Source organism: Oryctolagus cuniculus, chromosome X (genome assembly GCF_051225735.1).
Source record: "Oryctolagus cuniculus isolate XC-2025 breed Fujian yellow rabbit chromosome X, ASM5122573v1, whole genome shotgun sequence".
NCBI lineage: Eukaryota > Metazoa > Chordata > Mammalia > Lagomorpha > Leporidae > Oryctolagus > Oryctolagus cuniculus.
In genome coordinates, this window is record NC_142888.1 from 91,327,555 (window position 1) to 91,336,501 (window position 8,947).

Here is an 8,947-nt window from a genome sequence, read left to right on the forward strand (position 1 = left end):
TCTCTCTCCTTCTCCCTCTCCCTCTCTTTCTCTGACACACACACACACACACACACACACACTATCACTCATATAAATAAATACAATAAAATATGAGGCCAGTGCTGTGGCATAGCGGGTAAAGCCACCACCTGCAGTGCCGGCATCCCGTATGGGCACTGGTTCGAGTCCTGGCTGCTCCACTTCTGATCCAGCTCTTTGCTATGGCCTGGGAAAGCAGTGGAAGATGCCCCAAGTTATTGAGCCCCTGTAATCACGTGGGAGACCTGAAAGAAGCTCCTGGCTCCTGGCTTCAGATCGGTCCAGCTCCGGCTGTTGCGGCCACTTGGGGAGTGAACCATCAGATGGAAGATCTCTCTCTCTCTCTCTCTCTCTCTCTGCCTCTGCCTCTCTGTAACTCTGACTTTCAAATAAATAAGTAAGTCTTTAAAAATAAAATATAAATCTTTAAAACAAAAATAACTATCCATAGGGCAGCTTTTCTTAATGTTAATCCTTTGAGAACTTGCATTACTCCAGGGTTGAGCTCTTGGACTTTGCAAGTAGTCTTCTCTTACCCTCAAGTAACTATTTAACTGTGAGAGCTACTGCATAAGAAATGCTAAGTTGCGGAAATGGTCATGAGTCTTTCAGTTTGGAGTGGCCCATAAGATTAGTGACAGGAGCTAACTAGCAATTCCAGGTAGCGTACAGCGGCTTCATTTGAGAGGACATACAGGCTGGGTTAGAGGCCCGCTCTGTGCTGTCGCAGCCCCTGTGCGTTTATCCTAACCCTTACCATGCTGTGTTATATAGAAGGCCTGTGTTCTGTCCTTGTGTCATACGGAGGGCTCTTAGTTGTGAGCAACAGGAATCGACTGGCTAATTGAGGCAGAAATGTATGTATTGAAAGCACATTGAACAGCTTACAGAAACACCAGTTAGAGTAGAGAGCCAGTCTCAGGGCTACACAGCCATCATCACAGCTGCCGCTGTCACTCCCACCACCGGTGCTACTGCCGGCAGTGTGTTAGCTCAGGTCCTTTGAGAGCAGATAGCAAGAGGGGGTTGGACATCAAGAAACATGTTGAGGGAAATGCCTGGGACAGAAAATAGGATGAGGACTGGGGAAGGTTGGGAGAGCTGTCAGATTTAATATCCATCTGACCTTTATAGAGGACGAAAGGCAAAGAGAAGGTTGGGTAGGAAGAGCCCTGATGGAAGGGTGGTTCTAATAAAATGTGGACAGTCTGATGAGGAGTTCTGTAGCCAACGCCACCTATTGTGCCTCCCTGAAATGGGCCTGCTGGTCTCGGTGATTCACTGGAGGCGGTTGACCTTATAGCAAAGCAGCAAATATTGAGTTGAATTTAAAGCATAGCACCTAGGGCCAAGGTCAGTTAGACTCCCCACGCTGGGAAAGCTGAAAGGCTTATTTTCATGGCTGTCTCAACAGAAATGATTTTCCACTATTGGGTCATTGGCTCCTGAATGAAGGGATGGATCCCTGGATTGAGTAAGCCTAAGTGATATGCCGTATCCTCGCTGACAGGGAGGTGTGCTCCCCACCAAGATTCCTAAACGCTCTCCCCCAAGTAAAGGGAGCCAGATGCTGGACAGCAACACCCAAAAAAGGACAAATGTCCACTTTACTGTGTGAGTTCCTTGAGAGCAGAGATCTTTGTCTTGCTCAGCACTATTGCAAACATTTACAAATAAATGCTTCTTGAAATAATTAAATGTAGCCAACTGGTGTTCAAATGTCTTTACACACACACACAAATCTATCAATTTAGCCATCAGGGAGATCAAAATCAAAATCTACTTAGAGGGGCCGGTGCTGTGGTACAATGGGTTAAGCTGCCTGCCACCTGCAGCTCCAGCATCCCATATGGGTGCCAGTTTGTGTCCCAGCTGTTCCACTTCTGATGTAGCTCCCTCATAATGGCCTGGGAAGAGTAGCGACAGATGCCCCAAGTGTTTGAGCCCCTAATACCCACATGGGAGACCCAGATAAAGCTCCTGGCTCCCAGCATTGGCCTGGCCCAGTGCTGGCCATTGTGGCCATCTGGGAAGTGAACCAGCAAATGGACGATCTCTCTGTCTCTTCCTCTCTATAATTCTTACTTTCAAAATAAATAAATCTTTTTTTTTTTAAAAAATGACATAACTTATTGGTAAGGATATGGACAGACTGGAACCCTCATATGCTACTGATGGAAATACAAAATGGTATAATCACTTTGGAAAAGTCTGGACGTTTCTCCAAAGTTTCCATGTAGTTACCATATGATCTAACCTTTGAGGGTAGGTGTTGTGGCACAACAAAATGAGCTGCTGCTTGTGACACCCACATTACTTATCAGAGTACTGGTTTGAGTCTGGCTGTTCTGCTTCCAATCCAGCTCTCTGCTAATGTGCCTGGGATAAAGCAGATGATGGCCTTGATAGAGTTCTAGGCTCCTGGCTGTAGCCTGGTCCAGCCCTCACAGTTGCAGGCATTTGGGGAGTGACCCAGTCGGTGGAAGATTGTGTGTGAGTGTGTGTGTGTGTGTGTGTGTCTGCCTCTAAAGTATATGAAAATATATACATGTTTAAAAAAATGATCTCTTAAAAAATTACCTAGGGGCTGGTGCTGTGGTGTATGTGTAAAGCCACCGTCTACAGTGCCGGCATCCCATATGGGTGCTGGTTCAAGTCCTGGCTGCTCCACTTCCCATCAAGCTCTCTACTATGGCCGGGAAAGCAGTGGAAGATGGCTCAAGTCCTTGGGCCACTGCACTCATATGAGAGACCAAGAGGAAGCTCCTGACTCCTGGCTTCAGATCGGTGCAGCTCTGGCTGTTGTGGTCATCTGGGGAGAGAACCAGTGGATGGAAGACCTCTCTCTCTCTCTCTCTCTCTCTCTCTCTGCCTCTCCTTCTCTGTGTAACTCTGCCTTTCAAATAAATAAATCTTTAAAAAAATGATTTAGCTGGGCTGGCAGGGTGGCACAGCAGGTGAAGCTACTACCTATGATACAAACATCCTGTATCAGTGTGCCAGTTTCAGTCCCTGGTGCTCTGCTTCTGATCCAGGTCCCTGCTAATGTGTCTGGGAAGGCAGTGAAAGATGGCCAAGTTCTTGGGCTCCTGCCACCCACACTGGGGAGATCAAGATGGAGTTCCACGCTCCTGGCTTTGGCTTGACCCAGCTCCTGTCCCCTGATTTCTCTGTTGCTCTGTCTTTCAAATGAATAAAAATCAATCTTTTAAAAAATGACTTAGATATGGTGCCCAGATGTTTGGTTACACACTGATCTAGATGTTGCTGTGAAGGTATTTTTCAGGTATAATTACCATTAAAATCATTAGGCACAGAGTAATAATGTTGGTGAGCTGCATCTAATCCATTGATGTTAAGAGCAAAGGTTGAAAAATTATCTAGGGGCTGGTGCTGTGGTGTAGTGGGTAAAGCCACCGTCTACAGTGCCAGCATCCCACATGGGCACTGGTTCAAGTCCTGGCTGCTCCACTTCTGATCAAGCTTTCTACTATGGCCTGGGAAAGAAGGCCTTGAATAAGGTGGAATTCTGTCTGAATTTGAAGACTTCAGACACAAAACTACAACATCAACTATTTCATGAATTTCCAACCTGGCCTGAATTTCAGATTTATTGTCCCCCACAATTGCGTAATCCAATTCCCACCCCCTCCTAGGTCCCTATTGGTCCTGTTTCTCTGTGGCATAGCCATATAGTAAGATATCACTCATCATAGAAAGGAATAAAGCATCGATACATGCTATAACATGAGTGAACCTTGAAAACCTTCTGCAAAGTGAAAGGATCCAGATATGAGAGGTCACATGTGGTCACATAGTATATTCCATTTATATGAAATGTCGAGAGTAGAAAAATCCATTGAGATGCAAAGTAGATTGGTGGTTGCCCAGGGCTGGGGAAGAGGGGATTGGGAAGCGAGTATTAATGGGTATGGGTTTCTTTTTGGAGGTGATGGAATATTCTGAAACTAGATTGTGATAATGGCTGCGTGACTGTGTTACTAAAGCCACTAAATTTTATGCTTTAGATGCATGAATAGTAAGATATGTGAATTATATTTAAATAAATCTATCATTTAACACATAAATAATTTTCATAACATCCTCCCTCTCCTGACCCCACTAGGCAGGATAAACAAAACTTGTCAGCTCCCTAGCAACACAGCTATCACCCATTATCCCTGTGCTGCTTTTATGACAGCAGTTCTTTTTCTTTAAGACTAATTTACATGTGCAGGTTAACCAGATTTTTTGAAGAAGGATGCTAGGAGTGAGGGCTGCAGGGAATTCATTTTGTGTGTGGACTCCAGGCTCGGAACCCACCCAGGGTTGATACTGAAGAATGAGTGGCTCAAAATTTACAGGTAAGACTCTTTGCCTTTAGAAAACTTACAGAGAAAAGAGAACTAAAGTCCAGAGGATGTGTGATTGATTGTGTATTAGATATATTTTAAGGATTTTTAAAAAAAGATTTTATTTACTTACTTGAGAGACAGAGACAGGTCTTCCATTTGTTTGTTCACTCCCCAGATGGCTGCAATGACTGGAGCTCAGCTGATCCGAAGCCAGGAGCCAGGAGCTTCTTTTGGGTCTCCCGTGTGGGTGCAGGGGCCCAAGGACTTGGGCCATCTTCTACTGCTTTCCCAGGCCATAGCAGAGAGCTGGATCGGAAGAGGAGCAGCTGGGACATGAACCGGCACCCATAAGGGATGCCAGAGCCGCAGGTGGAAGCTTAAGTCTACTAGGCCAGAGCAGTGGACCCCATTTCAAGGATTCTAACAGCCATCCTTCCATCCTAGCTACTGATTCTTTCAGCCTAGTTCATTCCCTTGCACCACCCAGCATTATGTGGCAGGACCATCAGCCACTTGCTGCCCATCTCTTCCTCGCCTCTTCCCTCATGGATGCCAGTCACTTCTTACACATCAGCTCCTGGGAGGTCTAGGAGCAGTCTTCTGTGGGCTGCAGAGGCTTGAAAAATTCAACCCTGTCCATGAGCCTTACAAGATGCACATGTTGTGGGCTGCCACCTAGCTAGGCTTGGTCCAGGTTCTTGTCTCAATCACAAGAAGGAACTCAAGGAGGAGATGTAGTGATGTAGTAATAAAACTCAGCAGAAAAGCAAGATTTATTTACATGCAAAGCAAAACTACACACTCAGGAAGGAGTGCGGGCAAATGCAGGAGAGACAGTTGCACTCATGGGTTAAGCTGCTGCCTAAGATACTGCCATCCCATATCAGAGTGCTGGTTCAAGCTGCACCTACTCCACTTCTGATCCAGCTCCTTGATTATGTGCCTGGGGAAGCAGCAAAAGATGGCTTAAGTGATTGGGTCCCTGCCACCCACTTGGAGGGCCCAGATGGCGTTCTGGACTCCCAGCTTCGGTCTGGCCCAGCCATGGCTGAGTGGCCACTTGCAGATTAAACTAGCATATGGTTCGCCGCCGCGGCTCACTAGGCTAATCCTCCGCCTTGCGGCGCCGGCACACCGGGTTCTAGTCCCGGTTGGGGCGCCGGATTCTGTCCCGGTTGCCCCTCTTCCAGGCCAGCTCTCTGCTGTGGCCCGGGAGTGCAGTGGAGGATGGCCCAAGTGCTTGGGCCCTGCACCCCATGGGAGACCAGGAGAAGCATCTGGCTCCTGGCTTCGTATCAGCGCGGTGCGCCGGCCGTGGCGGCCATTGGAGGGTGAACCAACGGTAAAGGAAGACCTTTCTCTCTGTCTCTCTCTCACTGTCCACTCTGCCTGTCAAAAAAAAAAAAAAAAAACAAAAACAAAAAACTAGCATATGAAAGATCTCTTTCTCTCCTGTTCAAATAGATAAATAAATCTTAAAAAAAAAAAAAAAAGGCCGGCGCCGTGGCTCACTAGGCTAATCCTCCGCCTTGCGGCGCCGGCACACCGGGTTCTAGTCCCGGTCAGGGCGCCGGATTCTGTCCCGGTTGCCCCTCTTCCAGGCCAGCTCTCCGCTGTGGCCCAGGAAGGCAGTGGAGGATGGCCCACGTGCTTGGGCCCTGCACCTCATGGGAGACCAGGATAAGTACCTGGCTCCTGCCATCGGATCAGTGCGGTGCGCTGGCCGCAACGCACCGACCGCAGCATCCATTGGAGGGTGAACCAACGGCAAATGGAAGACCTTTCTCTCTGTTTCTCTCCCTGTCCACTCTGCCTGTCAAAAAATAAAAAAAAAATAAAAAAAAAATAAAAAAGGCTTTAGGGTTGTCTCTCTATGATCCAGAGGCATAGGAGGTGGTGTCTTGGGTGGGACTTAATTGAATATTCAAAAAGGGTGCGTTTGGGGGCAGGGCTTGAGTACTTGCCCTCCCCCCCCCCCCCCCCCCCCGCAATCTCTGAGTATCGTGTCAGATGCATGATGGGAGTGTCAGCCTGGCAATTTGATTATAGTAACATAATGAACAAAAGGTCACAATAGGAACACATACTGCCATTTTAGTGGGTGCTCATTCTAAGCGGCAAAATTGGGGAAGTAGTGGTTTTCCCCTGCTCAGAAGGGGGGTGGTTTGGCAGTGCATTGAAAGGGAGGTTTGGGCAACACACAGAAAGGGGACTACTTTGAGTGGGATGGGGGCAGGGGACCGCCAAGCGAGGCCAAGCAGGCAGGGCCGCAGTGGGCAGGACAGCAGGGCCGTGCTGTCAAGTCTCAGCAACGTTTGCTCATCTTGCCACCCTGCTGACATCAGGAAGGCATCGTAGATGTGTTCAGAGGGTTTCTAAATGCTGATGTACAAGGTACTAACAAAAGCTCATGGAAACTGGAGTTAAATGGTAAGTTGACTTTGGTTCAAACAACTTTTGAAACTCATGCATCGTTTTTTCATAATAGGAATTTTCCATGAACTTTCAAAACATCCCTCATATGCATGAATGCCTACAGTTTTTGCATCCAAATACACTTATCTTTCACTTAAAATTTTAGCCAAAGGCTTTTAGACCCACGGTTTGTTCCTGCTGAATTTGGGGTTGGAGGTGGATAAGGAGTCAGATCTTGTGCCTCTTCTCCTTTCAGAATTCTGATACTTCCCAGAAGGTAAAAATGACCCTTGAACACTATGCAGTATTCAGGGGGCAAGCTAGGAGACGTCCCTCAGATGACCAGTCTTTGGGAGATCAGTGCTTGTAATGGAGCGGTCCCTAGGGCCTCAATGTGACCACCGATATTTTCCAGCATCTCTAAGAAGAGTAATGAGCTGGAATCTAGAGATTGCTTGAATGAGCCAATAATCCTGGACAGAAATAGGGAAAATTCTCAGCTCTTTCCAGCAGGGTAAAGGAACAGGGAAATAAGAGACCAGAGGATTTAGTTACCTAAAGCGCCAGAGAGTCCTAATGCTGCAAATAGAGAAGTTGGTGGGTAAAGGCGATCAGATAGCAGGAAATTTACAGATCTGTACCAGCCACAGGGGAATCTAATAAAAGTGTGCTAGCAGTGGCGTTGCCCTCAGCACGTGATAATTTAGTTGCAAGAATTAATACACTTGAAAATAACAAAATTTGGTGCTAAAATGTGGCATCAGTGAAGAAATGCTCTGGGAACTCTGAAAAGGGACAGATCATGTGGACTGGCATGCTGGGTGAGCAGAATGGCTAAATAAGATGGTACTCACTCAGCCAAAGGTTTTTATTTATTTTATTTATTTTTAATTTATTCAGCCAAAGGTTTTTATGTCCCAGATACAGTGGCCACAGCTTATAGAGGTGAGTATGTCTGAGTTTTGCCTGGTGTCATGGAGGAAGTATGGGGGAGGAAGTTTCATCACCATTTGTCAGTCACCATTGCCATCCACAAGAACCACAATAAACATTCACTTGAACTTCCCTCCTGAAGTTTACACTTCCGTTGAGGAGAGAGATCACACACAGAAAGAGTTAAAGGCCTGAAGAAGAGAATATGTGAAGGGGGCATGTGAGAATGGGTTTCCTGGAGGAGGTGGTACTTGAGCTGACCCTTGAAGGAAGGTTAGAGTCTGGGCTAATGGAGAAGAGGGTAAAGAGGACCATAAATGGCACCAACAAGGCACAGAAGGTGAGAGTAAACAAGATGAGTGTATAAGTGAGAAAACTTGCGGGACTGGAGCTAGGGTAATATGAGTGATAAAATTGGAGACAAGGGGGCCGGTGCTGTGGCACAGTAGGTTAAGCTGCCACCTGTGACGCCACCATCCCAGATGAACACCAGTTCGAGTCCCAGCTGCTCCACTTCCGACCCAGCTCCCTGCTAATGTGCCTGGGAAGGCAGTGGAAGATGATCCAACTGCTTGGGCCCCTGCACCCACATGGGAGACTGGGATGGAGTTCCAGGCTCGTGGCCTTGGCCCAGTCCAACCCTGATTGTTGCAGCAATTTGGGGAGTGAACCAATGGAGGAATGGAAGATCTGTCTCTTGAAATTTGTCTTTGAAATAAAAAAAATAATTTCCTCATTGTAAAATAAGTTGGAGACACAAATATACATAATGAGATGAGTGGGTCAACCTGCGTGAGATCCTTCTCGCAAACAGATTCCTGAAAAGTGGCCCTGAGAGGCTGTGCACCATATACTGCTGGCGGAGAAAGTCCTTACACTCCAAGCAAGCACTCAGCGTTTTCAGGTCATGCCTGACAGTGTTGACCCTCCCTGGCGAAACAGAGAAGAGGAAGGCTCATCCGCCCAGCGCAGCTGCGAGCGAGCACAGGTGCAGGCCAAGCTGGGGAGGCTGCCTCAGAAGACAACAGCCTTTAGATGTTGACTCTGTCTCAGAATCAGCCCCGGGGAGAGGAGATGGCAGTTGTGAGAACCTTAGAAAAACAACATAATGACAAGACTCAGCCTATCTCTCGAAGTCATCACTCCCGTAGCTGACTTTGGCCACGCCTCCCGTAGATTCTTCTTACTGAATTCTTGTAGCAAAAGGAGATTGGCACCGGCTC

General features: G+C 47.3%; 1 protein-coding gene across 15 annotated transcripts in view; it reads left to right on the plus strand.

The window, feature by feature from the left end:
* TRMT2B (tRNA methyltransferase 2B) overlaps positions 1-3,240 on the plus strand; it is a 123,187-nt gene extending 119,947 nt beyond the window's left edge. For 9 of the 15 annotated variants that reach the window (XR_016228159.1, XR_011385543.2, XR_016228163.1 and 6 more), the window contains one exon: positions 2,606-3,240. The gene's annotated coding sequence lies outside the window, so the exon portion shown is untranslated. The remainder of the gene's footprint in view (positions 1-2,605) is intronic. The other 6 variants (XR_016228160.1, XR_016228158.1, XR_011385528.2 and 3 more) reach the window with 1 other exon arrangement.
* Positions 3,241-8,947: the final 5,707 nt, after the last annotated feature.